The 18,601-nt window shown below is 40.3% G+C and overlaps 1 long non-coding RNA gene across 2 annotated transcripts in view; it reads left to right on the forward strand.

Moving 5' to 3' along the window:
- LOC116279024 (uncharacterized) overlaps nucleotides 1–3,224 on the forward strand; it is a 102,122-nt gene extending 98,898 nt beyond the window's left edge. Inside the window, exons 4-5 of one of the 2 annotated variants that reach the window (XR_012067088.1) lie at nucleotides 139–273; nucleotides 3,097–3,224. This is a non-coding gene — a long non-coding RNA (uncharacterized lncRNA). Of the gene's footprint in view, nucleotides 1–138; nucleotides 359–3,096 lie in introns of those variants that run through there. The other variant, XR_012067087.1, reaches the window with a different exon arrangement.
- The last annotated feature ends 15,377 nt before the right edge of the window (nucleotides 3,225–18,601 follow it).

Genomic DNA, 18,601 nt, shown 5'->3' on the forward strand with positions numbered 1-18,601 from the left:
AAAGACATGTGGAACAACAAATTTAAAATGGACAAATTGCCCTCCGTTTGTACTGTGTATAGAGATCTGAACCAAAGGATAGAGGGTAGGAACAAAAGGACCATGGGACGCTAATGGAGAGAATCACTTTTATTTTAGGAACCTGTCGTCTGATGCAGCCCCTCCCCCAACACTGACAAGATGCAGCAACCATTGGGGATGGCAGTTACCGGTTGGATTCCAGGAGGAATGTTGGTGTGTTCCACGAGGATTGTTATGACTGGTGGATCCTAGGTAACTGGGCAGAGCTCTGTGGGTCGATCACTGTCATGTAGGGGCTGCCATCCTCTGTGGAACTTGGCTTAGTTCTATTGTTCGGGAAGCTGTGTATGTTCGAGATACTGCTGCTACCCAATGGCCTGAGATCACGGGTCAGTTTCTAGAAATTGAAAAGTGAGACAGTGGCAGGTCTGCCTGACATCACCTTACTGTTTAGACTTTGAGGTACTTTCAGATTTTCCCAGTAATGTAGTAGTTGGCTTTGTGGGAGACATGAAGAGTAGCCAGCAGAAAACTTGGCTGCACGGATTGAGGAGAGATGTGAATACACTGATGAGAGTTGTTCTGCTACAATGGAGAATACTGGCATGGAGACTTCTTTAGACAATACCAGGCTCAAAAGACATTCATGAGACATGTTTAGTTTCTCTGATACTAGCAGAAACCTGTGGAGGGCCAACATTAACTTGAGGAAGTTACTCAATTCTCCACTCCAAGAAGTGGTCCAAGATTCCAGTCTAAAAGAGAAGAGATGGCAGATATGATAAAACTACTCATGTTCTTGGAAGAGGTCGTGAGAATCTACACGTCCTAAGGGGTGTTTAAAAATCACACAGGCTACAGAACATGAAGCCCTGGTTAACTTTTACCCATTGTTGGGACTAACTGTCAAGGACTTGCCCTTCCCTACCCTCCATTCAGGCATCCATTTCAAAAGATCAGCAACTAAGCTGCAATGAAGCCAGTTGGAGAATAGCAAGCCCCTCCTAGATCCAGTATTCTTCCAAATTCACACTCTGTGCACAACACTGAACACCTCAATGGTCAAATAGTCTTGACTAAAATAGATAGGATTTGAATAATTAGCTGACACAAAAAAAGATGACCTTCACCTAGATTCAGCAAATGCTGGGTTTATGTCTTCTTTGGGGTGAAGGGAGTGTGGTAAGTGAGCGGAATCTTTGACTGAACTTGAATATGTATTAGGTCTCTGTTTTTAAAGACAGTATAGGTAAATATTATGTTAGTTAGTGAATAGAACTGTAACATTTGCCATAGACATGTAAGGACACATGTTATGTGGACCATCTTTTCCCTTCATTCCAGCCACAGGTGCAGTATATAATGAGGTTGCAGACTTTGTTGTAAGTTTCATTATCCTACATGATCAGAAGATAAAGCGTTCTCATGGTTGATAGAAGAGCACCTGGTTCTCAATAGCCTCACAAAGCTGCAGCAGTTTACTCATAGCTATAATGCTCTTAGGTGCTTTTGGAGCCAAGCCTATATATAAATATGTTGTTTCATTTTCCTTGTGTTTTCCTAAGGAGAAATGTTACCCTTTTGATATGAAAACATCATCCAGTATGTGTCACTGGGAGGAAAGTTTACCACATGCACTAGGGAAACTCAGGGTGGGGGTTATATCATGGTTCCAATAGTTATTTCATGGTTCCTGTTGGTGTTGGAGTCATCAACAGTAAATAGTTGACCTTTTCCCTTCATTATTTTGGACTGCTATTTTACATTATATCTGTCTACTTTTCCCTTAGAGCTGACAAAATGGTAACTGAATTTGACAAGTCTGGCTTGTAAGTAGATTTAGTATGTTTCAAAAACTAACTTCATTTTCATATAAATCCCAAAATATGTAAATCAATTCTATTAAGATTTTGAAAGCCTGCAACTGAGGAATCAACACAATATTAAAACTGGATTATTTGGACAAATCTTCCTACCATGCCTGTATAGAAATTAGAGATTAACAAGAATCACATTTCTGTGAGTTATATATGGAAAGTGTTGATTTATCAATGCCCAGTTGGCAACGTACTAGTGCAAACAACGATCACTAGCTCCCATGTATGCAGGAAGAGAAACATCCACTCACCCTGCCCTTGGTTCAGGACACTTGCCGAAGGGTGGTCTCTTACTTACAAATACAGAATTAGGCGTCAGAAAACCTGGAAGGAGGAGAAGGCAAAGTAGAGAATGGATATCAATGCAGGACCTGACCTTTGGTGATAGAGCAGCAAATGTGAAACTCTGTTTTACTTGGATGCACACTCTCAAGTGGACAGGACACATAGGATTGAAAGTGGTATGCTGAGTGTTAGAAGAGTTCACAGCAGATGCTTGGCTGACAGAACTCAAAGAAGTTAGCACAAAATACCCCCACAATTTATTCTGAGAACAAGAAACGAGCTGCCAAATTTGAGCTAGCAGTGGCTGCAGAAAATGAGGTATCAGGTTATGGATGATGGCACATGCTGTTTCTCAGGGATGTGGAGTGTGTTGTGGATTGTGGTTGACCCTATCAAGAGAGGAAACTGACCTTGGACACCAGTGAGTAAGAAACAACCCTGGTGTTTAAAGTTGAGTTTATCAAAATGTCTCATGGTCACATCCACTATATCTGCAGGACAAGGGACCAATTTGGAATTTTGCCAATAGAGCACATGTGGGGCTCAATCAGAGAAATCATGAATCTGGTCTGAGGGATCCAGGGGGCCTTGGGATTGAAATCAGTTTCCAAAGCCTTAGGATCAGCTATATTCTTAGCCTGGATTGTGATTACGGATTGGTATGAGGTGGAGGATGTGGGACAGCTCTGTGGTTGCCTTCATGGTCAAAAGCTACAAGGATGAGAGAACAAATAATAGTTTTCTAGGTGCACAGCATGAGAAGATGAAGCATTTCCTTCACCATTGTCTCCCAAATGCAGATGCTACATTTTGGATTACACTGACATGGTATGGCACCGAGGACAACTAGGTGGTTCTGCTTGATAATGCTAGCAGGTCCTGATGCATGTCATCCTTAGATATGTTTCCACAGGTTTTTCTGCAGAGAGAGAAGCTCTGGGAACAACTGGTAACATTGGGATATTCCCATGGAAATAGAAAGGAAAAGTGCACTGTCAAGATGCTCTTCTGGAAACACTCCAAAATGACATAAAACTGCCTGCAGAGCTGAAACTTTTAGATGCTTCATTTCCACAAGAGGATGTGTCATGTTAAAATTCAGAAATGTGACATAAGTGTAATAAAAATGAGGTTATAAAAAAACACGAGGGTATGGTATGTTCATCACAACAAAAGCATCATAAGCAATTAAAGATATACAAGACAACACACAGAGGAAACTGACATGGCATCAATGTCTAGGAAAAATTGTCCTCACAGAAATATCATGGAATTGTGTACATCCAAGAGACTATAATTTTCACTTCATGAAGCAGTAGAAATCTACATTAGATACCTGATAGTACTTGACCAGTAGAGATAAAGAAGTATAGTAAAAGAAACAGGAAGTACCATTCTCAGTTCCAAAGACATTGAAGGCCAACTAAATAGCTTTCAAATAAATAGATTGCAAAACACTACCAGAGCAATTATTGAAAATGGTGGTGAGAGAAATAATAAAGTAAAACAGTGTCTCAGAATCACAAAAGGCAGAATATCAGAAAAAGGGAAGAGAACTTCTAGGACGAGCTAAATAAAATCAGAAAACTCAATGGATGAGATAATAGCAGGGTTAATTCAGTCCTAAGCAGACTAGATAATGCATAGGGACTCGTGAATGTCTGTGAACACTGGAGAACAGAAATACCGCTATCAGAAGATGACATAGAAAAGCAAGTGAAAACCAATGAAAATATTGCTGTTGAATCCTGGGGTAAGATAAAGCATGAAAGACTACGATTCATAAGTGTCTCAGAGGGAAAAGCATGATATAAAAAAAATCTGAAAAGATATTAGTAGAAAAAACAGAGTGAAACTTGCTGAAAGCCAAGAAACAATCATCTATATGAAACCAGGAGCAAACAGCATCCAAATTATGTGGAATCCCAATAGACCTACAAGCAGCGGTATTATCATTCAAGTCATTAAAGTTCATGATCAACCCAGTGATTTTTAATACACCTAGAGGAAAGCAACTTAGACACAACAGAAACTCCAGAGGGGTTTCAGCTGATATTTCAACAGAAATACTTCAGGACAGGAAGGAGTGCCAGGACATAGACCAAATCCTGAATGAGAAAGAGCTGCAATCTAGGGTAGCGTATGCCACAAGCCCGCCATTTCTAATAACGGCAGAGCTAGACAATTTCACAGATTGGCAAAACTTAAAAGAATTCAGCAGTTTGAAACTTATCCTAATAGAAAGATTGAGAATTCTACCCTGAATAGGAAAGTAGCAACAAGTAACAGAAATAAGAAAACCATCATTGGAAATGCAGGAAGAGCAATGAGTTTCAGAGAATAGAAAAGAAGTGTTTAAGGAGGACATCAAAACCCTAAAGATGGGAGAGGGAAGCAGGAAAACAAAGGTGATTTTCAGCACTATACTTAGTGAATTAGATTATATGACTCTGTATTTGAAGAAAACAGAGAGATGCATTGACTAATGTGTTTGCAAAACAAAGAACAAGCAAAGAAACAAAAAATCAAACAAACAAACAAACACCAAAGAGTATGGTAGGCTGAAATATATCCAAAGGAACAATGATAATTCAAAAGAAAATACTCAAAGGGATGTCAAGGAACAATCAGCATGCATCAACTCAGTATCGCTACTTGCATATACACAGCACACTTGTATTCAGAAAACAGATGCGTACAATAATATTCATAAGTATTGATTCATAAGACCAAATCGTGACCTAACCCAAAAGCCTATTTTGAGTAAAGTATATTCATATTCCATGATATATATTTACTAGTCTTCCAAAAATATGAATGAATGGCCTATTCAACCCCACGTAGAGAATAAATGGCATACTCCTATAACAAAGACAATTAGCTCTACCAAACTTTACTAAGAGCAAAAGAGACAGACAGTAAAGTGTACATTGGGATTGGCTTCATTTCTAGGAATTTCAGCACCCATGAAAAAACTTGATCCATGTTCTGAAAGTGTGGGTGTTTCAGCAGAAAAGAAACAGTCGGATATGTATTCTGGGTGAATGGGTATTACACAAACATAAGATTCCTATAGTGAGGTCTTTGTGTACTGTTAACTGTTAGAAAGTTTAAAGACATGTGTAACCATAAACTTAATATTGACACACTTCCATCTGTTTGTACTGAGTATAGAGATCTGAACTAAAGGAAAGAGGTTAGGAAAAAAAGGACCATGGGATGCTAATGGAGTGAATCACTTTTAAATTAGGATCCTCTAGTCTGATGCAGCCCCTCCCCCAACACTGTCAAGATGCAGCAACCATTGGTGATGGCAATTACAAGTTGGATTCCAGGTGGAACGTTGGTGTGTGCTGAAAGGCTTGTTGTGGCTGATGGATCCAAGGTAACTGGGCAGAGCTCTGTGGGTGGATCAGTGTCATGGTGGGGCTGCAGCCCTCTGTGGAGTTTGGTTTAGTTCTACTGTTCGGGAAGCTGTGTAAGTTCGAGATACGGCTGCTGCCCAATGGCCTGAGATCACGGGTCAGTTTCAAGAAAATGAAAATCAGACATGGGAAGATCTGCCCATCATCAGCATACTGGTGAGGCTCCGAGGTACTTTCAGACCTGCCCAGAAGTGCAGAAGTCGACTGTATGGGCGACACGAAGAGAAGCCAGCAGAAAAGCTGGCTGCACAGATTGAGGAGAGATGCGAACACATTGATGAGAGTTGTTCTACTACAATGGAGAATATTGGCATGGAGAATTCGTTAGAGAACACCAGGCTTGAAAGACATTCATGAGACATGTTGAGCCTCGTTGATACTAGCAGAAAGCTGTGGAGGGTAAACGTGAACTTGAGGAAGGTACTCAATTCTCTGCTCCAAGAAGTGGTCCAAGATTACTGACGTCTAAAAGACAAGAGATGGCAGAGATGATAAAACCACTCATGTTCTTGGAAGAGGTCATGAGAATCCACACGTCTCAAGGGGCATTTAAAAATCACACAGACCACAGAGCACGAAGCCCGGGTAGATTTAACCCGGGGTTGGGCCTAACTATCAAGCACTCGCTGTTCCCTCCCCTCCACTCAGGCATCCATTTGAAAGGATCAGCACTTGAGCTGCAATGAAGCCAGTAGGAGAAAAGCAAGCCCCTCCTAGAACCAGTGTTCCTCCTAACTTCACACTCTGTGCACAACACTGAACTCCTCAATGGTCAAATACTCTCGTCTATAATAGATAGGAATGTAGTACTTAGCTCCCACAAGGAAATGATGACCTTCCCCTAGATTCAGCAAATGCTATGGTTACGTCTTCTTTTGGGTGAATTGAGTGTGGTAAGTGAGGGGAATATATGACTGAACTTGTATATGTATTAGGCCTCAGATTGTCAAGACAGTATAGGTAACTATTATAAGTCAGTTAGTGAAGTGAACTGTAAAAGTCGCCATAGACATGTAAGGACACATGTTATGTGGACTGACTTTTCCCTTCATTCAAGTATATCATGTGGGTTCAGACTTTGCTGGGTTAAACTGCTTTACCCAACATGATCGGATGATTAAGTGTTCTCATGGTTGATAGAAGAGCAACTGGTTGTCAATAGCCTAGCAAAACTGAAGCAGATTTCTCAAAGCTATAATGCCTCTAGGTGCTTTTGGAACCAAGAATAAATATAAATAGCTTGTTTCGGTTTCCTTGGGTTTTCCAAGACAGAAATGTTACCCCTTGAAATGACAACATTGGCCAGTATGTGTCATTGGGAAGAAAAAGCACCACATGCACAAGGGAAACCCAGGGTGAGGTTACTTCATGGTTCCAATAGTTATTTCATTGTTCCTGTTGGTGTGGTAAGTATCACCAGTAAAGTGTTGACCTGTCCTCTTTATCATTTTGGACTGTTATTTCACATTCTATCTGTCTACTTTTTCCTTAGACCTGAATAATGTTAACAAAATTGACAAGTCTGTCTTCTTTGTATATTTAGTATGTTTTAAAAACTAACTTCATTTTCATATAAATCCCAAAATATGTAAATTAATTGTATTAAGCTTTGGAAGACTACAACTGAGGTATCAACACAATGTCAAAATTGGAATCTTCGGACAAACCCTCCCACCATGGCTGTATAGAAAAAAGAGATAAACAAGAATCATATTACTGTGAGTTATATATGGAAAGTGTTGATTTATTGATGCCCAGTTGGCAGGGTACCAGTGCAACCTACACTTACTTGCTCCCATGTACACAGCAAGAGAAACAACCACTCACCTAGCCCTTGGTTCAGGATACTTCCCAAAGAGTGGTCCCTTACTTCCAAATACAGAATGAGGCATCAGAAAACCTGGAGGCAGGAGAAGGCAAAGTAGATAATGGAAATCAGTGCAGGACCTGACCTCTGGTGATGAAGCAGCAAAGGTGAAACTCTGTTTATCTTGGATGCACACTCTCAAGCAGAGAGGACACATGGAATTGAAAGTGATGCGCTGATTGTTAGAAGAGTGCACAGCAGATGCTTGGCTGACAGAACTCAAAGAAACCAGCACAAAATATCCCCACAATTAATTCTGAGAACAAGAACCGAGCTGCCAAATTTGAGCTAGCAGTGGCTACAGAAAATGAGGCTATGGATGATGGCACACACTGTGTCTCACGGTTCTGGAGTGAGTTGTGGATTGTGGTTGGCCCTACCAAGAGAGGATACTGAGCTTGAACCCCAGTGAGAAAGCAACAACCCTGGGGCACAAAGTAGAGTTTATCAAAATGTCCCATTGCTGTATCCACTGCATCTGCAAGCCCAGGGACCAATTTGGCATTTTGCCAATAGAGCACATCTGGGGCTCAATCAGAGAAATCATGCATCTGGTCTGAGGGATCCAGAGGGCCTTGGGGCTTAAATCAGTTTCCAAAGCCTTAGGATCAGCTAAATTCCTAGCCTGGACTGGGATTACAGACTGGTATGAGGTGGAGGATGCAGGAGAGCTCTGTGGTTGCCTTCGTGGTCCCAAGCCACAGGGATGAGAGAACAAAGAATAGCGGTCTAAGTCCGTAGCGTGAGAAGATGAAGCATTTCTTTCTGCATTATATCCCAAATGCAGATGCTGCATTTTGGATGGTACAGACATGGTATGGCACTGAGGACATGTAAGTGGTTCTGCGCAATAATGGCAGCAGGCCCAGATGCATGAAATTCTTAGATATGTTTCCACAGCTTTTTCTGTTGACAGAGAAGCTCTGGGAAGAACTGGGCACATTGGGACATTCACATGGAAATAGAAAGATCAAGTGCACTGTCAATATGCTGTTTTGAAAACACTCCAAAATGACATAAAACTGTCTGCAGAGCTGAAATTTATAGATGCTTCATTTCCACAAGAAGAATGGTCATGCCCACTTTCAGAAAAGTGACATAAGCGTATTAAAAAGAGAATTATTCTAAATGATGAGAGTATGGTGTGTTCATCACAAAAAGGCATCACCAGCATTTAGAGTTATACCAGACAACCCACACACATAAATGACATGGCATCAATGTGTAGAAAATATTGTCCTCACAGAAATATTATGGAATTGCATACACACAAGAGACTAAAAGTTTCACTTAACAAAGCCCTACAAGTCTACTTTAGATACCTGATACTACTTGACCAGTAGATATAAAGAAGTATAGTAAAAGAAACAGGAAGTACCATTCTCACTTCCCAAGAGATTGAAGGCCCTAAGTAAAGCTTTCAAACAACTAGATTGAGAAACACTACCAGAGCAATTATTGAAAACTTAAGTGAGAGAAAAAGTAAAGAAAAACATGTCCATCAACAGATGACTGGATAAAGAAGATGTGGTATATTTATACAATGGAATACTATACAGCCATAAAACCAGACAACATAATGCCATTTGCAGCAACATGGATGCTCCTGGAGAATGTCATTCTAAGTGAAGTAAGCCAGAAAGAGAAAGAAAAATACCATATGAGGTCAATCATATGTGGAATCTAAAAAACAAAAACAAAAACAAACAAACAAAAAGAAAGCATAAATACAGGACAGAAATAGATGCACAGAAAGAGAATACAGACTTGTGAATACCAGGGGAGTGGAGGGTGTGAAGGGATAGGCTGGGATTTTAAAATTGTAGAATAGATAAACAAGATTACACTGTATAGCACAGGGAAATATACACAAAATGTTATAATAACTCACAGAGAAAAAAGTGAGAATGAGTGTGTATATGTACATGAAAGACTGAAAAATTGTGCTGAACACTGGAATTTGACACAACATTGTAAAATGATTATAAATCAATAAAAAATGTTAAAAAAGTGTCTCAGAATCACAAAATGCATAGTATCAGAAAAGGGGAAGAGAACCTCTAAGATGAGCCAGATAAAATAAGAAAACTCAATGGATGAGATAATAGCAGGGCAAAAGTCAGTCCTAAGCAAACTAGATAATGAAGAGGGACTCGTGAATATCTGTGAACACAGAGGAACAGAAATCCCTCTATCAGAAGATAACATAGAAAAGCAAGTGAAAACGATTGCAAATATTGCTGTTGAATCCTGGGGTAAGACAAAGCATGAAAGACTAGGATTCATAAGAGTCCCAGAGGGAAAAGCTAGATATAAAGAAAAAAAACTCTGAAAAGATATTAGTAGAAAAATCAGACTGAAACTTGCTGAAATCCAAGAAACAATCCTCTATACGAAACTAGGGGCAAACAGCATCCAAATTATGTGGTATCACAATAGACCTACAAGCAGCTGTATTATCTTTCAAATCATCAAAGTTCATGATCAACCCAGTGATTTTAAATGTACCTAAAGAAAGCAACTTAGTCAGAACAGAACCTCCAGAGGGGTTTCAACTGATACATCGACAGAAATTTTGCAGGACAGGAAGGAGTGCCAGGACATAGACCAAATCCTGGATCAGAAAAAGGTGCCATCTAGGGTAGCCTATGCCACAAGTCTTCCATTTCTGATAACGGCAGAGATAGACAATTTCACAGACTGGCAAAATGTAAAAGAAGCCTGCAGTTCAAAACTTATCATAAAACAAAGATTGAGAATTCTACCCTGAATAGAAAAGTAACAAGATGAAATGGAAATAAGAAAACCATCTTTGGAAATGAAAGAAGAGCAGTGAGTTGCAGAGAATAAACAAGAAGAAGGCAAGGAGGACAGCAAAACCCTAATGATGGGAGAGGGAAGCAGGAAGACATAGGTGATTTTCAGCACTATACTAAGTTAATCAGCTTATATGACCCTCTGAAGCAAACGGAGAGGTGCATGGACTAATGTGTTTGCAAAACAAAGAACAAGCAAACAAACAAACAATCAAACAAACAAACAAACACCAAAGAGTACGTTTGGCTGACATATATCCAAAGGAACCATGATAATTCTAAAGAAAATACTCAAACGAATAACAAGTATCATTCAGCACACATCAACCCAGTATCACTGCTTGCATGTACTCAACACACTCTTATTCAGAATACAGATGTATGCAATAATTTTCAAATATATTGATTCATAACAGCACATCATGACCTAACCCAAATGCCTATTTTGAATAAAATCAATTAGTATTCTATAATATGGATTTACTAGTCTTCCAGCAGGATGAATGAATGGCGTATTCAACCCTACATAGAATATAGTTGGCATACGCTTATAACAAAATAATTAGCTCTACAAAACTGTAGTAAGAGCAAAAGAGACAGACAGTAAAGTGTACATTGGGATTGGCTTCATTTCTAGGAATTTCAGCCTCCATGAAACTAGTGGATCCATGCACTGAGAGTGTGGGTGTTTCAACCAAAAAGTAACAGATGGATATGTATTCTGGGTGAATGGATATTGCACAAACATAAAGTTCCTATAGTGAGGTCTTTGTTTACTGTTAAGTGTTAGAAAGTTTAAAGACGTTTGGAACCATAAACTTAACATGGACAAAATTCCCTCTCTTTGTACTGTGTATCGAGATCTGAACTAAAGGAAAGAGGGTAGGAAAAAAAGACCATGGGATGCTAATGGAGAGAATCACTATTACCTTAGGAACCTCTCTTCTGATTCAGTCCCTCCCCCATCACTGATAAGATGCAGCAACCATTGGGGATGGCAGTTACCGGTTGGATTCCAGGTAGAATGTTGGTGTGTTCTGTAAGGCTTGTGGCTGGTGGATCCAAGGTAACTGGGCAGAGCTCTGTGGGTGGATCAGTGTCATGAAGGGTCTTTCGACATCTGTGGAGCTTGGATTATGTGTCTTGTTCAGGAAGCTTAGTAAGTTCAAGATACTGCTGCTGCCAAATGGGCTGAGTTCACTAGTCAGTTTCCAGATCTGACAAGGCAGACAGTGGAAGATATTCCTGTCATCAGCTTACCACTGTGGTTCCGAGATACTTTCAGGCTTGCCCATTACTGTAGAATTCGACTAATGAGAGACACGAAGACAGGCTTAAGAAAAGCTGGGTGCACGGATTGAGGAAATTTATGAACACATTGATGAGCGTTGTTCAGCTACAATAGAGAATACTGGCATGGAGGGATTTGTAGAGAATATCAGGCTCAAAAGATATTCATGGGACATTTTGAGCTCTGCTGAAACTGACAGAAACCTGTGGAGGATCAACATGCACTTGATGAAGGTTCTCAATTCTCTGCTTCTAGAACTGGTCCAAAATTCCTGCAGTCTGAAACAGAAGAAATGGCAGAGATTATTAAAGTTCTCATCTTCTTGTAGGAGGTCGAGAGAATCCACAAGTCCTAAGGGGCATGTACAAACCAGTCAGACCATCAAGCAGCAAGCCCTTGTAAGCCTTTTCCCAGGGTTGGGCCTAGCTCTCAAGCACTTGCTCTCCCATCCCCTCCACTCAGCCATCCACTCCAACGGATCAGCACCTGAGATGCAATCAAACCAATAGGAGCACAGAAAGCCCCTCCTTGTATCAGTGTTCCAACCCTTTAACATCCTGTGCACAACAGTGAATTTCTCCATGGTCAACTACTCTCGACTAAAATAGATTGGAATTGAATTCTTAGCTCACACCACGAAATGATGATCTTCACCTAGATCCAGCAAATACTGGGGTTATGTCTTCTTTGGGGAGAAGGGGGCGTGGTAAGTGAGGGGAATCTTTGACTGAACTTGAATATGTTTTAGGCCTTAGTTTTTCAAGACAGTATAGGTAAGAATTATAAGTCAGTTATTGAACTGAATTGCAAAATTCGCCATAGACACGGAAGGACACTTGTTTTGTGGACCATCTTTTCCCTTCAGTGAAGTCCCGGGAGCAGGATATCATGGGGGTGCAGACTTGGTTGGTTTAAATTGCTTTACCCAACATGATGGGATGATTAAATAATCTCATCTTTGATAGAATTGCACCTGGTTCTCAATAGACTAGCAAACCTGAAGCAGTGTTCTCATAGCTATAATTCCCCTAGGTCCTATTGGAATCAAGCCTACATGTAAATATGTTGGTTGTTTCAACCTGTTTTTTTTCTAGAGAGGAATGTTGCACCAGGAATTGCCATCATTGTCCATTATGTGTCATTGAGATGAAAGGGCGCCACATGCATAAGGGAAACATAGGGTGGGGGATATTTCATGGTTCCAATAGTTATTTCATGGTTCCTGTTGGTGTTGGAAGCCTCAACAGTAAAGTGTTGACCTGTCACCTTAGTCACTTTGCGCTGCAGTTTTACATTCTTTTTGTCTATTTTTTATTTAGAGCTGAAAAACTGGTACCTGAACTTGACAAGTCTGGCTTGTAGCTAGATTTAGTATGATTTTAAATTAACTTCATTTTCATACAAATCCCAAAATATGTAAGTCAATTCCATTATACATTTGTAAGACTGCAACTGAGGTAAGAACATAATGTCAAATTTGATTCTCCTGACTAACTCTCCCAGCATGGCTGTACAGATAAAAGAGCTAAACAAGAATCACATTTCTGTGAGTTAAGTCTGGATAATGTTGATTTATCAATGCTCATTTGGCAGAGAACAAGTGCAATCATCGTTTTCTCACCCCCATGTACACAGCAAGTTAAACATCCACTGAACCGCCCTTGGATCTGGACACTTGTAGAAGAATGATCTCTTACTTCCAAAGACATAAAGAGGCCTCAGAAAACCTGGAAGGAGGAGAAGGCAAATTAGGGAATGGAAGTCAGTACAGGACATGACCTCTGGTGATGGAGCAACAAAGGTGAAATTCTGTTTTAGTTGGATGCACACTCTCAGGCCGACAGGACACATGGCTTTGAAAGCAATGCACTGAGTGTTACAAGAGAGCACAGCAGCTTCTTGGCTGACAGAACTGAAAGAAATCAGCACAAAATTTCCGCACAAATTATTCCAAGACCAAGATCCATGCTACAAAATTTGAGCTAGCAGAGGCTGCAGAAGATGAGGGATAGGGCTATGGATGATGGCACACACTGAATCTCAGGGATCTGGAGGGTGTTGTGGATTGTGGTTGGTCCTGTGAAGACAGCAAAATGGCCTGGGACACCAATGAGAAAGCAACCACATTGGTGTGGAAGTTTCAGTTTTTCAAAATGTCTCATGACCACACACAATGCTTCTGCAGGCCCAGGGACCAATTTGGCATTTTGTCAATAGAGCACATGTGGGGTTCTATCAGAGATATTGTGATTCTGTTTTGAGGGATCCAGGGGGCGTGGGTTTGAAATCAGAATCCAAAACCTTAGGATCTGCCTCAGTCTTAGGCAGGACAGTATTAGCTTTTGCTATGAGGCAGAAGATGCAGGTCATCTCTGTGGTTGCCTTCGTGGTCCCAAGCCACAAGGATAAGAGAGCAAAGAAGAGTGGTCTAGGTCCGCAGCATGAGAAGATGAAGCATTTCCTTCACCGTTATCACCCAAGTGCAGATGCTACATTTTTAATGGCACTGACATGTTACAACACCAAGGACAACTAGGTGGGGCTGCGTGATAACTGCAGCAGGCCATGATGCATGACATCCTTAGATATGTTTCCAGAAGTATTTCTGTAGACAGGGAAGATCTGGGAAGAACTTGTAACATTCGGACTTTCACATGGAGATAGAAAGGACAAGCGCACTGTCAATATGCTGTTTTGAAAAGACTTCAAAATGACATACAGCAGCCTACAGAGCTGAAAACATTTACATGCTCCATTCCACAAGAGGAAGAGTCCTGTGTACTTTCAGAAAAGTGACATAAGCGTAATAAAAAGGAGATTATTCTAAACGATGAGAGTATGGTGGGTTAATCACAACAAGGGCAACACCAGCAATTAGAGAATTACCAGACAACACACATAGGAAAACTACATGGCTTCAATTTCTTGGAAAAATGTTCCTCACAGTAATATCATGGAATTGCATACACCCAAGAGACTAAAACTGTCAGTTAACCAAGCCCTAAAAGTCTACATTAGATACCTGATAGTACTGACCAGTACAGATAAAGAAGAATAGTAAAAAGAAGCAGGAAGTACCAGTCTCAGTTCCAAAGTGATTGAAGGCCCAAAAAAAAGCTTCCAAGCAACTAGATGGCGAAACATTATCAGAGCAATGATTGAAAACGGAGGTGAGAGAAACACTGAAGGTCAACAGTGTCTCAGAATCACAAAAGGAACAATACAAGAAAAGGGGAAGAGAAACTTTTAGACGAGCCAAATAAAATTAGAAAACTCAATGTATGAGATAATACCAGCGCTAAAGTCAGTACTAAGCAGACTAGATAATACAGAGGGACTCATGAATATTTGCGAACAGAGGGGAACAGAAATCCCTTGATCAGAAGATGTCATAGAAAAGCAAGTGAAAATCAATGCAAATATTGCTTTTGAATCCTGGGGTAAGACAAAACATGAAAGATTAGGATTCATAAGGGTCCCAGAGGGGAAAGCTAGATATAAAAAAAAATTATGAAAAGGTATTTGGAGAAAAATCAGACTGAAATTTGCTGAAAACGAAGAAACAATCATCTAAACGAAACCAGGAGCAAACAGAATCCAAATTATGTGGAACCCCAATAGACATACAAGCAGCTGTATTATCATTCAAATCTTCAAAGTTCATTATCAACCCAGTGATTTTCACTGTACCTTGCGGAAAGCAACTTATTAACAACAGAACCTCCAGAGGGGTTTCAGCTGACACCGTGACAGAAATTTTGCAGGACAGGAAGGAGTGCCAGGACATAGACCAAATCCTGAATGAGAAAAAGCTGCAATCTATGGTAGCCTATGCCACAAGAGTGCCATTTCTGATAACGGCAGATCTAGACAATTTCACAGACCGGCAAAATGTAAAAGAAATCAGCAATTCAAAACTTATCTTAAAAAAAGATTGAGAATTCTACCCTGAATAGAAAAGCAGCAGGATGAAATGGAAATAAGAAAAACATCATTGGAAATGCAAGCAGAGCAATGAGTTGCAGAGAATAAACAAGAAGAAGGCAAGGAGGACAGCAAAATCCTAAAGATGGGAGAGGGAAGCAGGAAAACATTAGTGATTTTCAACACTTTACTTAGTGAAACAGCTTATATGACTCTCTGTTTGATGCAAACGTAGAGATGCATGGCCTAATGTGTTTGCAAATCAAACAAGCAAAGAAACAAAAAATAAAACAAACAAACGAACACCAAAGGGTATGGTTGGCTGACATATATCCAAAGGAACCATGAAAATTCAAAAGAAAATACTCAAAGTGGTGTCAAGAATCTTTCAGCACACATCGACTCAGTATAGCTGCTTGCATGTACTCAACACACATGTATTCAGAAAACAGTTGCGTGCAATAATATACAAAAATATTGAATCAAAAGATCATATCGTGACCTAGACCAAATGATGATTTTTAATAATATGGTTTCATAGCCTGTGATATAGGCTTACAAGTCTTCCACCAGGATGAATGAATGCCATAATATACCCTACATAGAAAAGAAATGGCATAAACCTATAACAAAGACAAGTAGCTCTGGATAACAGTACCAAGAGCAAAAGAGACAGACAGTAAAGTGCACATTGAGATTGGTTTCATTTCTAGGAATTTCAGCCCCCATGAAACAAATGAATCCATGTTCTGAGAGTGTCGGTGTTTCAATAGAAAGCAACAGAAGGATATGTGTTCTGGGTGAATGGATATTACACAAATATAAGATTATTTTTATGGGTTTATGTGTCCAGTGAACTTTTGGAAAGATTAAAGACGTGTGAAACCATAAACTAAAAATGGACACACTTCCCTCCGTTTGTACTGTGCATACAGGTCTGAACAAAAGAAAAGAGGGAAGAAAAAAGGACCATAGTACCCTAGTGGATAGAATCACATTTAACTTAGGAACCTTTAGTCTGATGCAGCCACTCCACCAACACAGACATCATGCAGCATCCATTGTAGATGAATGTTACATGTTGGTATCCAGGTGGAAAGATGATGTGTACCGTGAGGCTTGTTGTGGCTGGTGGATCCAAGGTAACAGGGGCAGAATTCTGTGGGTGAATCAGTGTGATGGAGGGGCTGCTGCCCTCTGTGGAGCTTGGCTTAGGTCTTTGGTTTCGGTAGCCGTGTAAGTTCGAGATAATGTTGCTGCTGAAAGACCTGAGTTCACTGGTCACTTTCCAGAACCTGAAAGAGCAGACAGCGGAAGATCTGCCTGTCATTAGCTTACTGGTGAGGCTCCGAGGTACTTTCAGGATTGCCCAGTCCTGTGGAAGTCGACTTTATGGGAGACACGAAGAGAAGCTGGCAGAAGAGCTGGCAGCACGGATTGAGGACAGATGCGAACACATTGATGAGCGTTGATCTGTTACAATGGAGAATACTGGCATGCAGACATCTGTAGAGATTACGAGGCTCAAAAGACATTCATGAGACATATTGAACCTCGCTGATACTGGCAGAAACTTACGGAGTGTCAACGTGAACTTGAGGTGGTTACTAAATTCTCTCCTCCAAGAACAGATCCAAGATTCCTGACGTCTAAAAGAAAAGAGATGGCAGAGATGATAAAAGCGCTCATGTTCTTGGAAGAGGTTGTGAGAATCCACACATCCCAAGGGGCATTTACAAACATTTCGGACCATAATGCACCAAGACCAGGTAAGTATTTTCCCAGGTATGTGCCTAGCTATCACGCACTTGCTCTTCTCTCCCCTCCACTAAGGCATCCACTTTAATGGATCAGTACCTGAGCTGCATTGAAGCCAGTAGGAGAAGCATAAGACCCTCCTAGAATCAGAGATCCTCCACATTCACACTCTGTGAACAACAGTGATCTCCTTAAAGATCAAATAGTCTCGATTAAAATAGGTAGGAATTGAATACTTAGCTCACACAAAGAATTGATGACCTTCCCCTAAATTCAGCAAATGCTGGGGTTATGTCTCCTTTGGGATGAAGAGATAGTGGTGAGTGAGGGGAATCTTTGACTGAACTTGAATATGTATTAGGCCTCAGTTTTTCAAGACTGTATAGGGAAATATAATAAGTCAGATAGTGAACTGAACTGTAAAATTCACCAAAGTCATTGAAGACACAGCTTATATTGCCCGTCTTTCACTTCAGTCAAACCCAGGGGGCACTATGTCATGGGGGTGCCATCTTGGATGTGTTCAATTGATTTACACAACATGATCAGATGATTAAGCGTTCTCATCACTGATAGAATAACACGTGGTTCTCAATAGAATAGCATAGCTGAAGGAGGTTTCTCATAGCTATAATGCCTCTAGGTGCTTCTGGAATCAAGCCTAAATGTATATATTTTCTTTGGTTTCTCTTGTATTTTCCTAGAGAGGAACCTTACCCCTTAAAATGCCTACATTGGCCAGTAGGTGTCATTGGGAGTAAAGGGCACCACATGCACAAGGGAAACCCAGGTTGGGGGTTATTTCATGGTTCCTATAAGTATTTCATTGTTCCTGTTTGTTTTGGAGGCTTCAACAGTAAAGGGTTTACATGTCCCCTTCAAAATTTTGGAGAGATATTTTACATTCTATCTGTCTATTTTTCCCTTTGAGCTGAAAAATTTTACAAAAATTGACAAGTCTGGCTTCTAGGTAGATTTATTTTGTTTCAAAATCTAACTTCATTTTCATATAAATCCCAAAATATCTAAATCAATTCTATTAACCTTTTTAAAGACTGCAACTGAGTTATCAACACAATGTCAAAACTGGAGTCTTCGGACAAACCCTCCCACCATGGCTGTATAGAAAAAGAGCTAAACAAAAATCACATTTCTGTGAATTATATCTGGAAAGTGTTGATTTATCGATGCCCAGTTGGCACAGAATCAGTGCAACCTGCACTCACTCGCTCCCATGTACACAGAAATGTAAACATCCACTAATGCAGCCATTGGCACAAGACACATGCCGAAGAATGGTCTGTTACTTCCAAAGACAGGATGAGGCCTTAGAAAAC

Source organism: Vicugna pacos, chromosome 35 (genome assembly GCF_048564905.1).
Source record: "Vicugna pacos chromosome 35, VicPac4, whole genome shotgun sequence".
Taxonomy (NCBI): domain Eukaryota; kingdom Metazoa; phylum Chordata; class Mammalia; order Artiodactyla; family Camelidae; genus Vicugna; species Vicugna pacos.